Genomic DNA, 24,637 nt, shown 5'->3' with positions numbered 1-24,637 from the left:
AACTTTATTTGGGGGCACTTTTAGGTTTTTAAGGTCACAGGAAAACCCAACAGAAGATACAAACTGTTCCCATATACCTCCTGCCTCCATATGTCCATAGCCTCTCCTACTACCAAAATCCCTAATCTGAGTTGTATGCTTGTTAGAGTTGACAAACCTACGTTCATTATCACCGAAAGTCCATAGCTGACACTGCTTTTCATTCTTGGTATATATATTCTATGGGTTTAGACAAATGTAAAATGGCATGAGCTTATCATCATGTTTTTGTTGTTGCTGTTGTTCAATCCCTAAGGCATATCCAACTCTTTGCAACTCCATGGACTGCAGCACGCCATGCTTCCCTGTCCTTCACCATCTCCTGGTGTTTGTGCAAATCCATGTCCACTGAGTCAGGGATGCTACCTAAACATCTCATCCTCTGCCACCCCCTTTTCCTCCTGCCCTCTATTTTCCCAGCACCAGGGTGTTTTCTGATGAGTTGGCTGTTTACATCAGATAGCCAAAATATTGGAGCTTCAGCTTCAGCATCAGTCCTTCCAATGAATAATATCTTATTTTCACAACAGATACACCCCCAAAAAAATGTGCTCTGCCCATTCATCCACTAATATTCACTTGCTTCCTGCTACCACAGAGCCCAAATCCATTCCACAGATTTTATGGTCACAGTTCATCAAAACAAGCTGATACAAACAATGCCACAGGCCTGAACCTCACCTGGGAAAGCAAAGGCCACCACAAGGAGCTAGAGAAGAGAAGGACCTGGGACCAGCCCCCACTTTTAGGTCCTAACTGTGAGCCAGCCTAGGGACAGCCCAACACCAGCACCACCTGTTTGGTGAGAACCCAAGGGACAAGAAAACTGCCCTGTTGAATCCTAGAAATCTGTTAGGATCAAGAAATGTCCAGGCAAGTGATGTCACCCATTTCAGAGCACACTCCTTTCCCAGGAGATTATGGGAGAGGTGATGCTTACTGTCCCCAGGAAATGTGAAATCCAATCTCCCCAGGCCATGGCACAACACCAAGTGGGATCCCAAAGACAGTAAAGATTGCTGTGTGCCCCAGAAAACCATGTGGTTAGGGGTAAGTAGGGATTTTTAAAAATAAGAAACAGCTGTACTGTGCACTGATGTTTCTCTCTGCTCAAAAACCCATTTGAAGGGCCACTGAATTGACAAGGAATCATATTTGTAATGAGAGACCTCAAGACCAAAATTATTGTCAGAGGAGGAAGATAGAGGGAGGCAGGTTTTACCTTAAATATTAGAGAAAATCATTCTATAGTCAGAGTCATGCAAAAATGAAATAGATGCTTTGGGACATAGTGAGCTCCCATCACTCATAGAACACAGTCATAGGCTCAGTCAACTGATGGGTAGTTATAAGGCACAGGATGGGATAGAGCTTCGTGGTGAGATTACTTCCAATGAAATGTTATTCACTCAGTTGTGTCTGACTCTTTGCAACCCATGGATTGCAGCCCATCAGGTTCCTCTGTCCATGGAACTCTCCAGGCAAGAATAATGGAGTGGGTTGCCATTCCCTTCTCAGGGGATCTTCCCAAACCAGGGATCGAACGCAGGTCTCCCACACTGCAGGAAGATTCTTTACCATCTGAGCCACTGGGGAAGTCCAGCTTCCAATGAGACATCCTTAGATTCTAAGAAATTCTCTTTACCAAAATAACAGGATAACTCAGATCCGGAAGACCCATTTTCCCTATAACCATCAAGTGAAGCAGAGTTCCCGGCATTAAGCCAGCCCACTGAAGGGAGAGTAGCCAGTCCAGTATCCATCATCCAGAAGCCTGTTTCACCCTCTTCTTGTTTCTACCCAATAAAGACCAGAACTCTATTCTTATTCCCATTTCTATAGAAGGTAAAAGGCTTTCTGCTCCTCAGTCTCCTTGGGAAGCTGAAAGTTTAGTGCACAAGGTTTTCGTCAAAAGAAGGAAAGTAGGAGGTGCCCAAACAATCTTGAAAAATGGGTTAGGGCTTACTTATTTTGTGCTTTGTCAAGTTTTCAGAATCATAAATGAATGATTTCTATCATCTGTCAAGTTTAAAGTTCTGTTTGTTGGCATAAAAGCTAACCCCTCTTCAAAGATTTGAAGGAATTCACTGTTGATAGAATTTGACCTTTATGCTTTTAAAGAGAAATATGTATTTATAAGTTTTACAATAATTTCTGTGTTGGTTTTCTGAGGTTGTTGTACACACATAAGTAAATTTTAGTGATTTATACTTCTCAAGAAATTTCCCATCATGAGACTTTTTCTTTTTTTATATATTTTTTTCATTTATTTTTATTAGCTGGAGGCTAATTACTTTACAATATTGTAGTGGGTTTTGCCATACATTGACACGAATCACCCATGGATTTACATGTGTTCCCCATCCCGATCCCCTCTCCCACCTCCCTCCCCATCCCATCCCTCTGGGTCTTCCCAGTGCACCAGCCCTGAGCACTTGTCTCATGCATCCAACCTGGGCTGGCGAGCTGTTTCACACTTGGTAGTATACTTGTTTCAATGCTATTGTCAGAACATCCCACCCTCACCTTCTCCCACAGAGTCTAAAAGTCTGTTCTGTACATCTGTGTCTCTTTTTCTGTTCTGCATATAGGGTTATCATTATCATCTTTCTAAAGTCCATATATATGTGTTAGTATACTGTATTGGTCTTTATCTTTCTGGCTTACTTCACTCTGTATAATGGGCTCCAGTTTCATCCATCTCATTAGAACTGATTCAAATGAATTCTTTTTAATGGCTGAGTAATATTTCATTGTGTATATGTACCATAGCTTCCTTATCCATTCGTCTGCTGATGGGCATCTAGGTTGCTTCCATGTCCTGGCTATTATAAACAGTGCTGCAATGAACATTGGGGTGCACGTGTCTCTTTCAGATCTGATTTCCTTGGTGTGTATGCCCAGAAGTGGGATTGCTGGGTCATATGGCAGTTCTATTTCCAGCTTTTTAAGGAATCTCCACACTGTTCTCCATAGTGGCTGTACTAGTTTGCATTCCCACCAACAGTGTAAGAGGGTTCCCTTTTTTCCACACCCTCTCCAGAACTTATTGCTTGTAGACTTTTGGATAGCAGCCATCCTGACTGGCATGTAATGGTACCTCATTGTGATTTTGATTTGCATTTCTCTGATAATGAGTGATGTTTAGCATCTTTTTCATGTGTTTGTTGAAACAACATATAACACACAAGGGGATTCCCATTAGGATAACAGCTGATCTTTCAGTAGAAAATCTTCAGGCCGGAAGGGAATGGCAGGACATACTTAAAGTAATGAAAGAGAATAACCTACAACCCAGATTACTGTACCCAGATATGAAGAAGAATTCAAAAGCTTTACAGACAAGCAAAAGCTGAGAGAATTCAGCACCACCAAACCAGCTCTTCAACAAATGCTAAAGGATCTTCTCTAGACAGGAAACACAGAAAGGCTGTATGAATGCGAACCCAAAACCACAAAGCAAATCCAACGGGACCATTCTTATCAATAATTACCTTAAATGTAAATGGGTTGAATGCCCCAACCAAAAGACAAAGACTGGCTGAATGGATACAAAAGCAAGAGCCCTATATATGCTGTCTACAAGAGACCCACCTCAAAACAAGGGACACATACAGACTGAAAGTGAAGGGCTCAAAAAAAAAAATTTTTTTTCATGCAAACAGAGACCAAAAGAAAGCAGGAGTACAATACTCACATCAGATAAAATAGACTTTAAAATAAAGGCTGTGAAAGGAGACAAAGAAGGACACTACATAATGATCAAAGGATCAATCCAAGAAGAAGATATAACAATTATAAATATATGTGCACCCAACATAGGAGCACTGCAATATGTAAGGCAAATGCTAACAAGAAGGAAAGGGGAAATTAACAATAACACAATAATAGTGGGAGATTTTAATACCCCACTCACACCTATGGATAGATCAACTAAACAGAAAATTAACAAGGAAACACAAACTTTAAATGACACAATGGTCCAGCTAGACCTAATTGATATCTATAGGACATTTCACCCCAAAACAATCAATTTCACCTTTTTCTCAAGTGCACATGTAACTTTCTCCAGAATAGAAACTTTTTCATTTAATTATTCATTACATTCTCTTAGGGTTTTGTTGCTGTTGTGTTCTATTTTGTGGTTTTAAATATGAGAAGAACTTACTGAAAGGCTAAGGGGTAAAGTAGGTGAAGATTCCGAACTTGAGAGTTGCAGAGTTCATTAACCAGATCACCACATATTTGTGAGGTCTCTGCATAAAATCAGATTGGTTGTTCACCTGGTGCTATGTGGTATACTAAGCAGGTGTCCTCTCTCTCCTTCCATACTCTCTACTAAAACCTTGGAAATAACTAAATAGAGCTAGTTAGAGTTTTTAGGGCTTTCCGTTTGTTTTTCATGTTGTTCTTGTTTAAAAGTTAAGTAAAATACCAAATACCAGATGACAGTATTTGAAATTCTGTCAAATGAGAGTTTTAGAGATTCCCTTTCAGACCAGAGCAAGAGTTAATTTCACGTATGCACATTATCAAAGAAATAGTATATTGATCAAAGAGATGATAAATAAGAAAAGTAGCATAAGCAGAAATAAGGGACAAAGACAAATGAAGCTCACAGTTGGGCTGGCAGGAGAATCTCATGTCCTGGGCAGTTAAGTCCTTCCACAGAGATGGAAAGCTAACATAAGAAGGCCATTGGGATCCATGCCAACAGCATCTGCTCACCTGTCCTCACTCAGGGCTCCCCAGGCAGCTCTGTGGTATGTTGGTATCCCATGTGGCCTTTTTTGGGAAGAGGATGCCCTAAGAGAAATATCCAACCCAGTTGACAAGTATAATTTTTACTGTTCCTTTATAAATAAGGAAAATGATTTTATGTAGCAGCGTCTGATGACATTTGTTATCAAGATTTTTCATCTCCAAGTTAATTCATTTTCTGGGCAAATGATGAGATGGAGTTTCTGGATTCAGCCTGAGCCTTGATGAACACATGCAAATAATGCCAAGTTGAAGAGCCTCTTCATTCACTCCTTCCTCCACTCAACCAATTTTATTGCACTTTGTGCTGAGCACACATTAAGCATCATCTTGGAAGGCAAACTCTAACCTCTCTTTGTCCTTCCATTTGAACTTTCTGAAAGCACCATCTAGACCAAATGTTTTCAGTTCTTAACACCCACTATGCTTCAGAATCATCTATTTAGATTTTTAATAATTACAAATGATTTGTAGTTTTGGTAAGGGTTTCAGGCAATTGTGTTTTTGAAAGCTCTGTAGGTGATCTGAAGAATAGCCAGAGTTGTGAGCAGTTAACAAAGATTTTGTGTTGGCAACAATTAGAACAAAATGTTCATCTATAGAACAAAATGTACCATCCGCTTGTTTTCTATTGCTGCCTTTAGACAAATATAAGTATGTTTATGGATGATTTCAAAGAAAACTTATATTAGTGTTCTCTGGCTGCTTTAGTAGAATATCACAGACTGCATGACTTACCCACCATAAGTTTATTTTCTCATATTTTTGAATATTCAAGGTCCAAGATTAAGGTGCAGTGAAAGTTGGTTTCTGGTAATGCCTTGCAGAAACAGCTTGCAGACAACAGCTTCTCACGGTGACCTCATATGGCCTTTTCTCTGTCGGGGCAGAGAGAGAGCTCTTTCCTTCTCATAAGTTCTATTAAATTAGTCTTCTCCCTATTGACTTCATTGAACCTTAATTACCTCCATAAAGGCTGTATCTCAAATTCCAGTCACATTAAGGTTAGGGCTTCAACATGTGGATTTTTGAAGGGACATAATTCAGTCCATAACAACTACTTTAACAAGATGAAAAACTTCCTCTTGGTATGTATGTGGCTTTACTAAGATCAGCTCTTAGTCATGACATTAGGTCATATCAATCCAATGCTCAAAAATTTAAATAGAAGATTTTTTCTTTCTGTTAAGTTATTTTGGAAAATATGATACAGAAGACACAGACCCCAGAAGACAACCACTACCAACACCTTCACATCAATTTTTATGTTCCTTGTGGCCCAGATAAACATATGTGAATATCTATTTATAATACTAAGATAACCCAATATCTGCTGTTAATCACATCCTGCCTATATGATGTAACTTATTAGAAAGACTACTCTGAATGCTATTTGAAAAAAACAAAGGGGTACAGAAACAGAGAGAGTGTGAGGCTACTAAGATAACAGTATTTGCTGATAGAATGTGGGTTATGAGAAAATCAGTAAAATCAAGGACAACAGCAAAATTATGTGACAAAAAAAATGGAAGTATGAAGGTAGCATTTATTGGGATTGGAAAACTGTATGAGAACATGGTTAGGAAGCTTAAACATAAACATGTAAAGTTTGAGATATCTATTATACATCGAAGTGGAGATGTCAAGTAAACAGTTGGATATTTACAATGTGGACTCCTTTGGAGAAATCCAGACCAGAATTTTTGGAGCAGTCAAGTATGTTTAAAATCATGAGATGGTACATATCCATATTGGTTTTCTATTGCTACATATCCATATTGGTTTTCTATTGCTGCCACAGAAATCACTACAAATATAGTTGCTTAACACAAAATTATTATCTCACAGTTCTGAAAATCAGAAATCTGGTGTGAATCTCACTGATATTAAATTGAGGTATTCATAAGCTATGATCCTTTCTAGAGTCTCAGTAGGAGAATCCATTTTCTGCTGGTTCTTTTTATGACCTGAATTCAGTTCTTGGCAATTGTAAGACTGAAGACTTCATGTTCCCCTAGTTGTAAGCTTTCCGAGCTTCTACAAACCCCAACATGTGCTGGACTTATGTTCCTCTTACTCCATCTTCAAAGACAACAATAATATGTCAAATTCTCACCTCATATCTCTCAGACCCACTTTTCTACCTCTTATTCTTCCACTTTTTTGAACTTCCATGATTAAAATAGGACCACCTAAATAATCCAGAGTTATCTCCCAATCTCAAGGACCTTAACTTTGATTACATCTGTAAGACATTTTTACCTCGTAAGTTTACATAGACACAGGTTTGGGGATTAGTGCATGGCCATAACACCAGAAAGTAATGAGTGTAGATAGTGAAGAAAGGTGATGTGGATGGTCTATGTCTGATCCCTAGGATATTCCAGAATTGTGAGATTGAAGAGATAAGAAAGAAACTAGTCAAAGCAACAAGGAAGCTACCACTGAGTGTGAGAGAAAGAATTGTGATTGTTGAATACAAAGTGATGCAGGGATTCAAGCAAGGACAGTGCCAGTGCTGCTGAGCTTCAAGGGAGATGGAACAGACCATCTATTAGATTTAATGACATGGAGTTTCCTAGTGACTTGAACAGCAGTTCTATTGGTATGGTGGAAACAAAGCATGATGAGAGAGACTTAGAGGGAGAGACGGATTAATTCAAATAAGGTATACAAATAGTTAATACACATGAAAAAATATTCAACCTTATGCATCATCATTGTTTTTGTTCAGTCATCAAGACGTGTCCAACTCTTTGCAGCCCCATGGACTGCAGCACACCGGGCTTCCTTGTCTCTCACCATCTCCCAGATTTGCCCAAGTTCATGTCCACTGAAGCAGTGATGCCATCCAACCATCTCATCCTCTGTTGCCCTCTTCTCCTTCTGCCTTCAACCTTTCCCAGCATCAGGATCTTTTCCAATGAGTCAGATGTCCACATCAGGTAGCCAAGCTATTGGAGCTTCAGTTTCAGCATCAAGCATTCCAATGAGTATCCCAGGTGTCCATTAAGATTGACTTGTTTGCTCTCCTTGCTTTCCAAGGGATTCTCAAGAGCCTTCTATACCACCACAGTTTAAAAGCATCATTTCTTTGGCACTCAGCCTTCTTTATTGCTCAGCTCTCACAACTGTACATGACTAGTTGAAAGACCATAGCCTTGATTATATGGACCTGTGTCACCATCATGACATCTTTGCTTTTTGACACACTGTCTAGGTTTTCATAGTTTTCCTGCCAAGAAGCAATCATCTTCTAATTTCACTAATTATTAGTGAAATGCAATTCAAAATGACAATGAAATATTATATCAGACACATACTAGGAAGGTTATAATCAAAAAATTATGAGTTATGTGCAGGAATCCTCCTATATTGCTGGTGGAAATGTAAAAATGGTGAAACTGCAGGTAGAATATTTCTATAGGTAGCTAATAAGAATAAAAGAATGAGAGGAGGGTGAACTACAAAAACCATTTTGAAGGATAACTCAATGGAAGATAATGATTGGTTGGGTGTCTGGAATAATGGAGGAAAAAAGAGTCAAAATTAGTGAAACTGCGATCCTCTGTAAACCCAAATCAGGCATGTTACTTTACTTGGGAAACGTAAATGTGGTGTTTAACATCTGTAAGTTTTATTTTTCCATCTATTCAGTGGAAATTTCTGCCTCACAGAATCACTGAATGTTTAAATGAAAAACTTATGTAAAACCTATTGAGTGAACTTTTGAATAACAATGTAAGTGGAGCTGATTTGAAGACTGTGCTGCTGAAATCCAAAACACACCTTGTAAAGAGAGGAAGAACTCTTACAAGACCCAAGATTGAGAAGCATGTCCTCTCAGAATGTTTCCTCTAAACTGAGGTCAAGATCCCTCTTCCCATGTCTCCCAAATACCAAGTCCCCATTGTCCACTTAAGGGGTAATACCTCTTTAGCCACCAGATGATTCAACAATGAACTCAGTCCATATTGCAGCACCAGCATCAGAGGCTAGGTCTTTGGGAGAGGAATAAATGAAGCATATTCCCATCCAATATTTCAGGATTCAGTGCCCATGTAGAGGAAGGGTAATACGTGAAATCTGGATTCACTCTGTTAAATTTAAGGTTTTTGTCTGCCACCAACAGCTTAGGAAAAATATTTACTGTTCTATAAAATACAGAACATGATACCTATCCTAGAGGTTCCTTGTGAGAACTAGAATAAATAATATTTGTAGAGTGCCCAAGATAAAACTTGGTCCATTATTGGCTCTGAAAATTCCAGGTCCATCTCTTGTTGAGCTGAGATCATAAAGGTCAAAGTAAAAGACCAGGAGCAAGCAGAGCTGAACCAGAATTGAAGCAGGTGTCTGAAGGATGTCAGCATCAGAGTGGAGGTGTCCCAAGATTCCTTTGCTTCCTCCAATTATATTATCTTCATACCCTCGCCTGTGTTCTGGATTGCAGAGTAGACAGTGTGGAGAGGCAACTCTTGTTCCAGACGTTGTGCACTGATACTCTAGGAGTGAAAGACAATGGATTCTCAGAGCAGATAAAGTATAAACTAGACCAAATTTGGAAAACTCAGCAGTGTCCACAGGACTGGAAAGGTCAGTTTTCATTTCAGTCCCAAAGAAAAGCAATGCTAAAGAATGTTCAAATCATCATACAATTGCACTCATTTCACATGCTAGCAAAGTAAATCTCCAAATCCTTCAAGCTAGGCTTCAGCAGTACATGAACCAAGAAATTCCAGATGTACAAGCTGGATTTAGAAAAGACAGAGGAATAAGAGATCAAGTTGTCAACATGCATTGGATCATAGAAAAAACAAGGGAATTCCAGAAAACTATTTACTTCTGCTTCATTAATTACACTAAAGCCTTTGACTGTGTGGGTCACAAAAAACTGTGGAAAAATTCTTAAAGAGTTGAGTATACCAGACCACCTTACATGTCCCCTGAGAAACCTATATGCTGGTCAAGAACCCGCTTATTTAATTTATATGCAGAGCACTTCACACAAAAAACAAGGCTGTATGAATCACAAGATGGGATCAAGATTGCTGAGAGAAATATCAACAATTTCAGATATGAAGATGACAACACCCTTATGGCAGAAAGTGAAGGACTAAAGTGTCTCTTGATGAAGGTGAAAGAAGAGCATGAAAAAGCTGGCTTAAAACTCAGTATTCAAAAAACAAAGATCGTGGCATTGGTCCCATCATTTCAAGGCGAAGAGATGAGGGGAAAGTGGAAACAGTGACAGATTTTATATTCTTGGGCTCCAAAATCAGTACGGTCTATGACTGCAGTCATGAAATTAAAAGATGATTGCTTCTTGAAATAAAAGCTATGACCAACCTAGACAGCATATTTAAAAGCAGAATTACTTTGCTGAAATGTATGTATAGTCAAAGCTATGGTTTTCCCAGTAGTCATGTACAGATATGGGAGTTGACTATAAAGAAGACTGAGTGAGCACTAAAGGATTGATGCTTTAGAACTGTGGTGCTGGAGAAGACTCTTGAGAGTCCCTTGGACTGCAAGGAGCTCCAACCAGTCAATCCTAAAGGAAATCAGTCCTGAATATTCATTGGAAGGACTGATGCTGAAGTTGAAGCTCCAACACTTTGACCACCCTATGTGAACAGCCAATTCATTGGAAAAGACCCTGATGCTAGAAAAGATTGAGGGAAGGAGGAGAAGGGAGTGAAAGAGGATGAGATGGTTGTATGGCCTCACCAACTGAATAAAGATGAATTTGAACAAGCTTCATGAGATAGGAAAGGTTAGGGAAACCTGGAGTGCTACAGTCCATGGGGTTGCAAAGAGTTGGATGTGACTTAGTGACTAAACAATGGACCACAAAGGAACCCACATGGAACCAATGCTGCTGACATCCACTGTTTATGGTTCCCCCTAAGTACCCAGTACCACACAGGCCTCAGATATAAATTTTCCTAGTTAGTGCTGTTGGTTGCTCAGAAAGAACAGTAGGACCAGAAATAGCAATGACTAGGTTTGATAAGCACAAGTGCAGCTGCAGAGGACCTAGTACAGCTTAGGATGAGCTCAGCTCCCGCCTCTCACCTGGTACATGCCTTCTTGAAACTCTTCCTGGCTCTGCTCTGCCCAGTCGCCATCACCTTGGTTCCTGTGGTCCTCCTGCAATGCTGCTTCTGAGTCACACACATACACAGAGTGGAGCTTGAATCTCAGTCTCAAAAACCTGTACCCAGCTCCATAGTTATTACCCCAATGCCATGATCACAGAAACCAGCCCCTTTTCAAGGGCAATCTCTGAGCAGCAAAATGAAGAAGAAGGGGGTTTCAATGGAAGAGAGGAGTTATCTGAGGATGAAAGAGAAGTGCAACCTGCCTCTTCCAGTCTCTGTGTTCCTTTCCTTCTTATATGTCTTCCAAAAGTACAGTCCAGTTCCCAGGAAGAATAGCACAACCACGACGGCCCATAGGATACCTTCCAGGAGACCAGCAATGGTCTGTTCTTGTGAACCTGTTTCCCTCACACAGAGAGAATGGAGAATGGTTAAGGGAAGACAGAATTTTAAATATCCATTGCCATAGGGAGATAGAGAGAGAACAGGGAGAAGTCTGAAGTCCTGGTCCAGAAGTTGAAGAGTACAGCAGGTTCATTCATAAACTGAACTGAGAAAAAATCAAAGTCTCCCAGTCAGAGACATTGCAGTTCAATGGAGGTTTACATCTTGTACACATGTCTTCAGGGAGGGCCTTCCAGGGGAGGTGATGCATGAATTGAGTCTTAAGGGAGGAGTAGGAGTTTCCCAGATATTCAGGGTAGGCACAGCATTTCAGGAAGGAGGAACATAATGTTCACAGCATGTCTGTGTCAGATCATCAGCCGTGGGGATTGTCATCACCCCACTGTGGCAGGCAGGAGGACAGGGCAGGAAAGAATTGGACAAGGAGGATAAGAAGGGATAAGAGTCTCTTTCCTAAGGGTTTGCTGAGTGTTTAATTTTATCTGAGAGTCCATGATGAGGCTGAGGCAAGGGTTATAGGGGATTTAAGTGATGCTGACATATCATATTCCCCCCCACCCCAAGCAGGTCAGGTCTCCCTTGGGGAGGATGGATTAGAAAGGTGAACTACACACCAGGTCATTCATAATTCAACGAAACTCTCAGTGTGAGGAAATGTTACCAGGATCTTTGCTTGGGACATGAATTCAAAGGAGACCAGACATGGCCTCTGCCCTCAAGGTGTTCTAATCTGCGCAGGAGACAAATCCACAAACAGCATTGCTACTCAGTGTGGAGTGGCCATCAATCACTCTTTTAAAAAGATAATGTCTCTACTGGCAGATTACGGCACCTGCAAGGCCCTCTGCCAAATGAGACTGAGGTTCCTTTCCTTCAAACATTATTAAAAGCTGAACCATAACCAGCACGGGGCCCTGTGTAACCATATTGATCACTCAGTTAAGATCACTGGCCTTAACTGAGAGACATCCTTCAACAGCAGTAAGTAACGAAGTGAAGGACTCTTGACTTGGGAGGGCTGGTGGTAAAGGAAATAGCATTTCCAGAGGGTCAGAAGGGGCTCCGGCAAACAATCCAGTGTGAAACACGTGAGAAGAGAGACATTGAGCCCTGAATCCTACAGGGAGACACTGTAAGCCAGTCCCTCAGATGACACAGTTGACACAATCCAATTCGCTTTTCCTAAAGATCACTCTAGACACACAATGAATGATGAATGATGTGGGGAGAGGTACTGGAAGGCTACTGCCTGGACCAATAGGGCAAGCGGTGGAGAGGAGAGCATGGATGTGCGAGAAATTTAAAAGCAGAAGCAAATTGGTTGTGCTTCCCAGGCTCCTGTGTTGGGTGACCCGGTGGAAGGTGGTGCTAATAACACAGTGGGGACTCTCACCCCAGTACACCAGAGATCCACAAGTGTCCCTCTCCTCTGTCAGGTTGCACTCACCAGGGAAACAGACTTTCCCAAGGTCTACAGAGGCAGTTTTCTTCTCCACATGGTTGCTGACCACACAGGTGAGGATGGCACTGGGCTGAATCAGGGACAAGTTCACAGCAGTTCCCAGGAACTGGGGGCTAGTTCCGGTGTCCCACTCCACTCCAGCTCCCTGGGAAGGCCCTTGCTTTCCCAGATCACTTCCAGATCCTCTCTGTTCCCTGGGTCCCTGCACTCCAGAGTGACATTGCACCAGTCTGGTGTGATGGATGACTTGACCAGGATCTCAGGAAGAAGCATGGGCTCTGGGGTAGGTGAGACAAAAGAATGGAGCATCACATGAGTGGAAAACATTACAGTTCACATTTTCTCATCCATTATCTCACTGAAGCTCTGGCAACCTCCCTCTCAGGATGGTGAGTGCATTTTCCAGAAGAAACACTATTTTCCCAAAACTCAAATATACAGCAATGACAATAAGAAAGGAAACAATTGAGTTAAGTCCTATGTGATCTTACTAGATTAGCAAGCCTTAAAATTCTTCCATAAAAAATCTATATGATGGACTTCACCTTCCAGGACTCATTGTATGTAAGAAATTGAGATGTTTCCTTCTTTCCAGGGGAAGAAGTTGGGGAAGGAAGAACTTGACTTGGACCAGGGCCATTGCCCTGCTTCTCCTGTTCAGATGATTCCTGCGACTGCACAGCCCTTGTGGAGTACTGACATATGGCCTGTGCTAGATGCCAAAAGTAAAGACATTTCTAAGAGATTCACTGGTAGTGGTCAGGAAATACAACCCAAGTGTGGTTAGAACATGCCACTAGGGTGGGATGTTTCAAGAGAACAGCATTGAAACATGTATATTATCTAGGGTGAAACGGATAACCAGCTCAGGTTGGGTACATGAGACAAGTGCTCGGGCCTGGTGCACTGGGAAGACCCAGAGGGATCGGGTGGAGAGGGAGGTGGGAGGGGGGACTGGGATGGGGAATACATGTAAAGCCATGGCTAATTCATATCAATGTATAACAAAAACTACTGTAATGATATAAAGTAATTAGCCTCCAACTAATAAAAATTAAAAAAAAAAATAAAATAAAAATACCATAGAGTCTAACAAAAAAATAATAAATAATAAAAATACAAAAAAAAAAAAAAAAAAAAAAAGAACATGCCACTAAACTTGAAGTCCCCATAGCAGAAAAGTTGCTGATTGACAAGTCTGTTATAGATATCACATGGGGTCCTAAAGGGTTCAAAGTCATTCTCATAGTAGATATTTCCATATGCAAAAGAAACTTTAGGGAAACAAAGAGTTGACTAAATAAGTCTCTTAAGATGCAGTGTAAATTTTCTCCTACATCTATTGAGGATTTGGGAGTGAGATTTCAGGGGTCTTTGTGAGCAACTATATCTCTGGCTGGTAAAAAGAGAGAGAACAGGGAGGGCTACCTACCTATAGATTTCTGAATTGTGGTAGATGCATAATGCACTAATCCCCAGAACCTCTGTTTATTTAGGCTATTTGGTAAAGAGGAATGAAGGTAACAGATGGATTAAGGATATTTATTAACTGACCTTTAAACAGGGATTTATTCCAGAATACCTGGTTGGAACCAAGGCAATACAAGGGTCCTTAAAAATAGAAGAAGGAAGAAGAGGAGGCCATCAGAGGGATCAGTGTGAGAGAAAATCACCCCTCCATTGCTGGCTCTGAAGATGGACAAGTGTGACCATGAGTCAAAGAATGCTGGCAGTCATTTGTTCCTCTGGAACCTAAAGGAAGGAAGGCAGTTCTGACAGCATTAAGAAATGGAGCATTTCCTGCCATATCAATAAACAAGGATGTCACAGCCACCAGTGATTCCAGCCCCCAAATATGAATTTCTGAGCTCAGAAGGGGCCCGGGAAGAACAATGCCTGTTATCTTACAGCCTTCAGTCATTTCCCATGGTGATCCCTGAGGAGCTGGGGTGATGGGGGGGAGGGGGGAGGGAAGCCCCAGAGAGCTGAGATGGATATGAAAGGAATGACTTCAGTAAACCCAGATTTTTGCACCTTCCCATACATGGGAAAGTGCTAAATTCCTTGAGATATCTGGTTTTGCTTAATTACCAATAATCCTTTAATGTTCAGACTACTTGCCCCTTGTTGCAAACTTCTATATAACCTGACTCCTCCCCCTGCCTCCTCAGAGCAGTTCTCTCAGGGTTATTTGAGATACTGTCTCTCAGGCTTGAAGTCCTGAAAATGTCTACCAAATAAAATGTAACTCTCAACTTCTAGATTGTTAATAATTTTTTTAAGTCAACTTGATTAGCCTAGTGAGACTTCTGTCTGACTTCTGACCTCCAGAAAGATAAAATAATATTTTTGTGTCTTAAGCCACTAGTTTAGTTCAGTCACCCAGTCACGTCCGACTCTTTGCAACCCTGTGGATTGCAGTACACCAGGCTTCCCTGTCCATCACCAACTCCCAGAGCTTACTCAAACTCATGTCCATCGAATCAGTGATGCCATCCAACCATCTCATCCTCTGTCACCTCTTCTCCTCCCACCTTCAATGTTTCCCAACATTGGGGTATTTTCCAATGAGTAAGGTCTTCCCATCAGGTGGCCAAAGACTTTGAGTTTCAGCTTCACCAAGAGTCCTTCCAATGAATGTTCAGGATTGATTTCCATTAGGATGGACTGGTCAGATCTCCTTGCAGTTCAAGGGACTCTCCAGAGTCTTATCCAACCACAGTTCAAAAGCATCAATTCTTCAGTGCTCAACTTTATTTATAGTCTAACTCTCACATCCATACATGACTACTGGAAAAACCACAGCTTTGACTAGATGGACCTTTGTTGGCAAAGTAATGTCTCTGCTTTTTAAAGTGCTGTCTAGGTTGGTCACAGCTTTTCTTCCAAGGAGCGAGTGTCTTTTAATTTCATGGCTGCAGTCACCATATGCAGTGATTTTGGAGCCCAAAAAAATAAAGTCTTTCACTGTTTCCCCATCTATTTCTCATAAAGTGATGGGACAAGATGCCATGATCTTAGTTTTCTGAATGCTGAGTTTTAAGCCAGCTTTTTCACTCTCCTCTTTCACTTTCATCAAGAGGCTCTTTAGTTCTATTTTGCTTTCTGTCATAAGGGTGGTGTCATCTGCATATCTGAGGTTATTGATATTTCTCTTGGCAATCTTGATTTCAGCTGTGCTTTATCCAGCCCAGCATTTCTCATGATGTACTCTGCATATAAGTTAACTGAGCAGGGTGACAACATACAGCCTTGACGTACTCCTTTCCTGATTTGGTACCAGTCTGTTGTTTCATGTCCAGTAATTTGTGATTTGTGATAGAAGCAATAGAAAATTAATACACAAATCAAATAAACTGAGTCCTATAAAGAATAATAATTATTATAACAAATACTAATGAAGATCTATGGATGGAGGATTGTAACATTGTACAGGAGGTGGTGATCAAAACCACCCCTAAGAAAAAGAAATAGAAAAAGGCAAAATGGCTGTCTGAAGAAACCTTACAAATAGCTGAGAAAAGAAGACAAGCAAATGGCAAAGGAGAAAAGCAAAGGTATATCTGAATGTGAAGTTCCAAAGAATAGCAAGGAGAGATAAGAAAGCCTTTCTAAATGATCAATGCAAAGAAATAGAGAAAAACAATACAATGGGAAAGACTAGAGGTCCCTTAGAGAAAATTAGAAATACCAAGGGAACATTTCATGCAAAGATGGGCACAATAAAGGACAGAAACAGAATGGACCTAACAGAAGCAGAACTTATTAGCAAGAAGTGGAGAACTTCTTCACAGAAGAACTATACAGAAAAGATCTTAATGACCCAGATCACCACGATGGTGTGATCACTCACCTAGAGCCAGACATCGTGAAGTGCAAAATCAAGTGGGATTTAGGAAACATCACCATGAACAAAGCTAGTGGAGGTGACAGAATTCCAACTGAGATATCTCAAGTCCTAAAACATGATCCTGTGAAAGTGCTGCACTCAATATGCCAGCAAATTTGGAAAACTCAGCAGTGGCCACAGGACTGGAAAAGTCAGTTTTCATTCCAATCCCAAGAAAAGGCAATGCCAAAGAATGTTCAAACTACCACACAATTGCGCTCATCTCACATACTAGCAAAGCAATGCTCAAAATTCTCCAAGCCAGACTTCAGCAGTACATGAACTGAGAACTTCCAGATGTTCAAACTGGATTTACAAAAGGCAGAGGAACCAGAGAAAATTGCCAACATCTGTTAGATCATAGAAAAATCTAGAGAATTCCAGAAAAATATCATCTTCTGCTTCATTGACTACACTGAAGACTTTGACTATGTGGATCACAACAAATTGTGGAAAATTCCTCAAGAGATGGAAATACCAGACCACGTTACCTGCCTCCTGAGAAATCTGTATGCAGGTCAAGAAGCAACAGCTAGTACTGGTCATGGAACAACAGACTGGTTCCAAATAGGGAAAGGAGAATGTCAAAGCTATATTTCACCATGGTAGTTATTTAACTTCTACACCAAGTGTATAATGTGAAGTGCTGTGCTGGATGAAGCACAAGCCAGAAACAAGATTGCCAGGAGAAATATCAATAACCTCAGATATGCAGATGACACCACACTTATGGGAAAAGAAAAAAGGAAGTAAAGAACCCTTGATGAAAATGAAAGAAGAGAGTAAAAAGCTAGCTTAAAACTTGACAACAAAAAACTAAGATCATGGCATCCAGTACCATCACTTCATGGCAAATATATGGGGAAACAATGGAAACAGTAACAGACTTAATTTTCTAGGGCTCCAAAATCACTGCAGATGGTGATCACAGCCATGAAATTAAAAGACACTTGCTCCTTGGAAGAAAATCAATGACCAACATAGACAGCATATTAAAAACCAGAGACATTACTTTACTGACAAAAGTCCTTCTAGTCAAAGCTATGTTTTTACAAGTAGTCATGTATGGATGTGAGAGTTGGACGATAAAGAAAGCTGAGAACCAAAGAACTGATGTTTTTGAACTGTGGTGTTGGAGAAAACTCTTGAGAGTCCATTGGACTGCAAGGAGATCAAACCAGTCAATAGTAAAGGAAATCAGTCCTGAATATTCATTGCAAGGACTGATGCTGAAGCTGAAGCCCCAATACTTTGGCCACCTGATGTGAAGAACTGACTCTTCCCAGCATCAGAAAAGTCTCTGATGCTGGGAAAGACTGAAAGCAGGAGGAGAAGGGGAAGACAGAGGATGAGATGGCTGGATGGCATCATCCATTCATTGGACATGAGTCTGAGCAAGCTCTGGGAGTTGGTGATGGACAATGAGCCTGGCATGCTGCAGTCCATAGGGTCGCAAAGAGTCAGAAATGACTGAGTGACTGAACTGAACTGATTATAAATACACTTACCCAAATTTTCTTTCTCCTTTTCCCAAAACACTGAAGTGATTTTATCTCTGGTATGAATATCAGCTCTGTACACCATTTGTGGCAAACCTATCTACCCTAATTCTGAAAGAGAAAACAGGATATGAAGGCTGGTGTCTTGAAGGGATCCTGAAAAATGGGGCCTGTGTGAAACTCCTAGCACAAAAGCAGGAGGGAAGCCATAGGGTGGGGTGAGGAGATGTCACTTACCATCAACAGTGAGGTGGAAAACCTCGGTAAATTCTATTCCTCCAGCGAAGCTGGCTCGAGCCCGGTACTGCCCACTGTCCTCTAGGGTCAGGTTCTCAATCCTCAGGGACATTAAACTGGGCACGTGGACCCTCTGCTGGTACTTGTCCTGGAGGCTGACCCAGGTTGGGGTGTCTGCCCCACGGCGGACTCGCAGCAGGACTCTGTAGAGTGACTGAGGACCAAAGCCCCATGAGACCTCCTCTGGGTCAGCTTCTTGCTTCTTGATCACATGAAACAACACAGAACCTCCTCGTATCCCATACATGGGAACAAATCCAGAATCCTGAGCTTCAGAACCACGTGATCCAGAATTCCTGGCCACTGTGCTGCAGATGCCTAGGACATTGGAGATAGAAAATGTGAGTAGTTTCTCAGTTAAGAAGAAAAGAGAAAACAACAGAACTTACCTTTTTCATGAAATCCATCCAATATACTCTCCTGATTCTTGGAATGCAAGTAAAGTGAATTTGAAGTAATTCTGGAATCTAATCCTGGTTCTGGTGGTGCCTAAGCTTGAACAAGTTACTTAAACTTGCTAACCCAGATTTTCCTTGCTTGGCTGTTAATGATGTGTGTGAATTATGAAAGATCATGGTCTGAATCACATTTTCAGGTGTATATAAGTGTGAAATTGTAGAAGGAGCTCCCAAAGTGTCTCTCAAAGACCCCCCTTCTTCCTGTTCACACCCTTTTGACACCTCTTCCCCTGGAATACAGGCTGCACCTAGTGATTTGCTTCCAAGGAATAGAATACAGACACAGATGGATGTCACTCCATGATACTAGGTTACACAAGACTGTGACATCCCTCTTCCTTACACACACACTCTCTTTCTCTCCTTCACTCTCTTTCTCACTCTGAGGAATACACCTGCCATGTTGTCAGCTGCCCTAAGGAGGGGCCCACATGGCAAGGAACTGAGGGAGCCTCTGGCCAACAGCCAGGGAGGAACTGAGGCCCTCAACCCAACAGGCACAGAAACTGCCTCCCATCAGCAATCACACAAGTGAGCTTAGAAACAGATCCTTCTCAGATGACCCTAGGGCTGATGAAGCCCCAGCCAAGACTTTGATTTCACTTGGGGAGACCCTGGGCCAGAGGACCAAGCTGAAATACTCCTAGGCCCTCACTCACAGAAACTGACTGGGTGGTATTCAAGGCACTAAGTTTGAGGGTGACAAGTTATACAATAGACACCTAATCACAATAGACACCTAATACAAATATGAAGGCTGGTCTCCTTCCTGCTCTTTACAGGCAGTATAGTAGTCAGGACAAAATAAACAGCTGTGTAAAAATGGTTAGAATACCTCATGGTCTTAGAAAAAGGGGTGTTTATATCCCCCACCACAGTTCCCATGAATGAGTAACAGAGAGAGGTCCTATCACACACGGAAGAGGCTCCACCTTCTTGTAGCTGCAGACATGGAGCTCACAGCATCCTCATGGGCTCCCAGCCCCACAGCAGGGAGGGGAGAGAGGAGAGTTACACAGGGTTTTCCCTGCTTCCATCCAGAAGTAGCGAGCTCTCAGTTCTTGATTGTGGCCAGCACTGGTCATAAGGCCCTGGCTAACTGCCAGAGGCTAGAATATGAGAGGGAGCAAGTGATCACTTAGTGAGCCCTGCTGTCCCTGCCACCAAATCAACACTTCCCAGCCAGTCCCTGAGAGGTCACAGTGGGCCTTCCTCAGACACTTTCCTGCAGAGCTGTGACCATTGGGTACATTCCCTTCAGGGCCACCTGATCCAGAGCCCATCTTCCCACTTGAGGCTTAAGTTCAAGAGACCTTATGCCATCCTTTAAGGGACCAGGTTAGGACAGTATAAGACCAGGAAAGTGCCACAGAATGACTTTATCCTGAAAGCAAAAACAATCTCCTTCCTCCCTCAGGTCAAGATTCACCTGGGTAGGGCTCCAATTGCCCAGTTTTCTCTTCAAATCATTAAGCTCTCATCTTAAACCTGCCTCCCTCCTGCTGTACTAACACCCATTCCTGGTCTCACTGGAAGCAGAGAATAGCTCATGCCAGCACTCATATGCACAGGTGTTTCAGATATTTTTGTATTCATTTAATCATCACCTCATGTAATAAGGCATTTCCTCAGGATCAGGCCTTCACCACAGTCCTTTCAGCTCCTTTTGCAGAACTATGGTCCTCACACTGAGCTGAACAACATTTTAGTCCCAGGTCAAAAGCCTTCATGATCTGTATCAGTGGGGACAGTGGTCCACGAGAGTAAACGGTATCCACTCATCCATACATCATATCTGGCTCCTCGCAACCCCTCTTCTGTCCATTCATTCTACACCTCACTCCCCTCTGAGACCCTAGTGCAAGACTAGGTCTGCTGCAAAGGACATATTACCCTGTAGAGCAGCAGTCCCCAACCTTTCAGCACTAGGGACCAGTGTCATGGAAGACAATTTTTCCACAGATGGGGGCAGGGGATGGTTTCGGGATGATTCAAGCACATTATATTTATTGTGCACTTTATTTCTATTATAATACATTGTGATATATATGAAATAATTGTACAGCTCACCATAATGCAGAATCAGCAGAAGCCCTGAGCTTGTTTTCCTGAGCTTTGGCAGTAATTTGAGTGATAGGGAGTGGCTGTAAATACAGATGAAGCTTCACTCACTCACCTGCCACTTAGCTCCTGCTTTGTGGCCAGGTTCCTAACAGGCCAGGGACCAGTCTTGTCCGTGGCCCAGGAATTGGGGGCCCCCACTGTAAAGCACACACCCTGGTGTGAGAATGGACTCCCCCACACAGTTCACAGAAGGTCAATTGAGAAGAGCTGGGCAAAACTTTGCTACCAGTCCCTCTAAACAAATCAGGACACAAACACCATGGCCAGAAGGCCCCCATGACACAGTGTCCTATCCCTCTCTCACCAGAAACAGAATTGGCACAAAACCTGAGTTTAGAACATAGCCTCCTGAACTAAGGGAAAACAAATTTCTGTTGTTAAGCCACCCAGTCTGTGGCATCTTGCTTTGGCAGCCCACATGAAGTAATACACCCTACAGGTTTTAGAGAGAATATAGTCCTGCTGACACCTTGATTTTGGACTTGTGAGCACCAGAACTGAAATCATACATTTCTGCTCTTTTATGCCATCCAGATTTGGGGTTCTCATGAAGAGGTTAGTGCCTATATATGAAGAAGAAGAAGAAGATAAAGATGTCTCTCTCTCTCATTCTCTCTCACTCTCTCCCTTTCTCTGTCTCTCTGCATGTCTATTTGTCTGCCCTTCTTATGTAATATTTGGGCCTCAGGAACTACAGGAGAAAAAAAAAAAAAACTCTAACATATCTCTCCAGTTAAATAAAATTGAGAGAGAGAAGAAAAAGCTTACATTTTACTGTTGTCACAAAGGTACCTAGTTAAATGTGATGTAATGTCATGCAAAGCTCACTGTTATTTCAAGACATCTGTTTACAAATGCTTTCCAGATGGCGCTGGTGGTAAAGAACTGGCCTGCTAATGCAGGAGACATAAGAGATGTGGGTTCAATCCCTGGGTCAAGAAGATCCCCTGGAGGAGGGCATGGCAATCCACTCCAATATTACTGCCTGGAGAATCCCATGGACAGAGAAGCCTGAAGGGCTACAGTCCATAGGGTCACAAAGAGTTGGATATGACTGAAACAACTTAGAATGAACTTTTACAAATGCTCTCTAACCCACTGAATTTTATATAACTCCAACGAGTTCATATAATGACTGGGATCTGTGTGTGTCAGTCAGTCAGTTGTGTCCGACTCTTTGCAACCCCAGGGACTGTAGCCTGCCAGGTTCCTCTGTCCATGGGCATTCTCCAGGCAAGAATACTGGTCACCATGCCCTCCTCCAGAGATTCTTCCCAGCCCAGGGATCAAACCTGCACCTCTTACATCTCCTACATTGACAGGCAGGTTCTTTACCCACTAAGCCACCTGGAAAGCCTCTAAAACCAAAAATTAAAACAATGAAACCTTTCCAAACTTTCTTCAGAATTGATACTTCACTATCATTATTTTCTCATCAGTTTTTTTTTTTAGACACAATACCTGTTAGTACTATTAATTTTATTTTTTGAATCAGTATGAATTATACAAAACCAAGCACCTAAACAATTTCTTATTTTTTTTTCTCATCAGTTTTTATTTAATTTTGCTACAAACACATAGTCTCTGAGGAAGTCATAAATGAGATATGCAACTTTCTCATGATAGTCTTTCTTTAAGTTCCCTTTTTGCTTAATTCCCAGTCCTCTCTGCTTCACCCTCCTTTCTTTGTTCTTCAAGTTCACCCCCTGCTGGAACCCACTTAGCAGTTTACTGTTCCTTCCATGGTTTCTTCATTCTTATACAGCATGTGGCTATACAGGCACCCTTAAATTTTGCAGGCTGCTCCTCACTTTACAAAATTAGAATTTTACTGTATTCAACATCCTGCATCGGCCCAAGAAAACTAGACCCCATTTGCTTCCTCCAGTTCAGATACATGGTTCTAGGTCTGCCCCTTCTCCATGGGACAATGGCAAAGGCTGTTATATCCCTCTGTCCGATCAGGGGAGCCTTGTTCCTTTGGGGAGCACTCCTTTGGTCCCCAGAAGCTGCTTCTGTATCTCTCTATTCTCCCCAAGTAGCTCCAGGCTGTCTTGGCTTCCCCGTTATTGAAGCAGTAGGTCCTCATCTCCCTAGCAAAGAATCCCTTACACTAGCCAAGGCTGCCTCCCCTCAGGGTTCCCAGCCTCAACACAACCTAAGACATCAGAGAGAGAAGGGGTCCCTGAATCTTGCCCCCCACCACAAAGAGCCCAGGCGACTCACTGAGGAGGAGGCTGGTGAGTCCCAGGAGCCGGGTGGCCCAGCAGAGGTGGGGGTCTTCTGAGAAGGGCTCCATCTCAGGCTGCCTGCCAGCCTCTGCAGCTGCAGAGGAAACACAGGAGGAGCAGCAGGCGAGCGGGAAAGGCTTCACTCCTACCAGTTCTTGGGCTCTTCCCCACCCCAAGGGTGGGGCTACCAAGTTAGTTCTGGATGCCAGCTCACAGGGCTAGAATAAGCCATTCAGATGTTTCATATCATCCCCAGAACCTACAATAGGACCTCAATAAACTATTGCAGAAAAATATATAAACAACTCCACTTTATGATATACCTGTACTGTAGGCAAGGTGCCCCATTTCTGTGGTCATGCTAGTTTGGTGACCACACACTCTTTACCCCTACCCCCATTATAATCCCTTTACTAGTTTCCCCTGGTTAACAGCTCAGCCCAGGCAGCCTTGGTCACTAATATCAACCTGTGATCCAGCACAGAACTATTACACTACAGCACCACACTATTACAGCCAGGATGGGCAAGACATCTTCTTCTTTATACCATTTAGTGAGATAAATTTCCTTTTTTATTTTCTGTGAACTTCAACTATCTGTTGCTTAAGTAAGAAGCCATTACTAAAAGAAAATAAAGATTGTTGTTAAAAGTGTCGCGTTCCCACATGCCCAGTACAAATATTGGCATTTATCTATTGCTTGCACTCTTCTGGTTTTCTTAGCTGTCACTAGTACCAGTTATCCTGCCGACACACAGGACAAAGCCAGACCCCACAGTCTCTGATAGGCTCTTGTCTGCATCATACCCATAACTTCCCTTTCATCCTCTGCCAGCCCTGCTCTTGCTATCATGGAGGGGCAGGCATGGATATCTATACTCCTTCTGGCCACAGCCTCAGCTGCCTCAGACTCACTGACACCTACTGAGCCTCCCGCTCTGGTGTCTTATCCCCAGACTGAATACCTCACACCTGAGAACTGTCACACCCCACACACCACAGGAGCAGCCTCATCTACCTAACTCCTGATCCATGCCTCCTTCTCCTGCCCACTGAGGCTTTCTCCTCAGCTGCCCAGGCCTCAATGCTGCATCCACAAGACTGGCCCCACAATCATGCACTCAAGGTATTCAGGGCACAGTGCACTAAACCCATTTTCTGGATGTGAAAACTAAGATCAAGAGTGGCTGCATGACCTGCAGAAAGTCACACAGTGAATCAAAGGTAAGGTCTGGATTCTTGACAACCAACTCTAGGAAAAAATTTCCCCACATCACAGTCACTGTCCCATCCCTCTCTATGGCCTCAAACAACTCACAGGCGTCCATTTTGTGCTTGCTCCCATAAACTGCTCTGCAACATCTCAGA

General features: G+C 42.2%; 1 long non-coding RNA gene across 2 annotated transcripts in view; it reads right to left on the bottom strand.

The window, feature by feature from the left end:
• Positions 1-8,391: 8,391 nt before the first annotated feature.
• Positions 8,392-24,637, bottom strand: part of LOC110142058 (uncharacterized) — a 163,148-nt gene continuing 146,902 nt past the window's right edge. The window contains exons 2-4 of one of the 2 annotated variants that reach the window (XR_011487710.1): positions 12,757-13,049; positions 10,879-11,302; positions 8,392-9,305 (exon numbers count right to left, since the gene is read on the bottom strand). This is a non-coding gene — a long non-coding RNA (uncharacterized lncRNA). The remainder of the gene's footprint in view (positions 9,306-10,878; positions 11,303-12,756; positions 13,050-24,637) is intronic. The other variant, XR_011487711.1, reaches the window with a different exon arrangement.

This window comes from Odocoileus virginianus, chromosome 5 (assembly GCF_023699985.2).
Source record: "Odocoileus virginianus isolate 20LAN1187 ecotype Illinois chromosome 5, Ovbor_1.2, whole genome shotgun sequence".
Classification (NCBI taxonomy): domain Eukaryota; kingdom Metazoa; phylum Chordata; class Mammalia; order Artiodactyla; family Cervidae; genus Odocoileus; species Odocoileus virginianus.
Note: the sequence above shows the minus strand (reverse complement) of the source record. Positions and strands in the feature narration are given on the sequence as shown.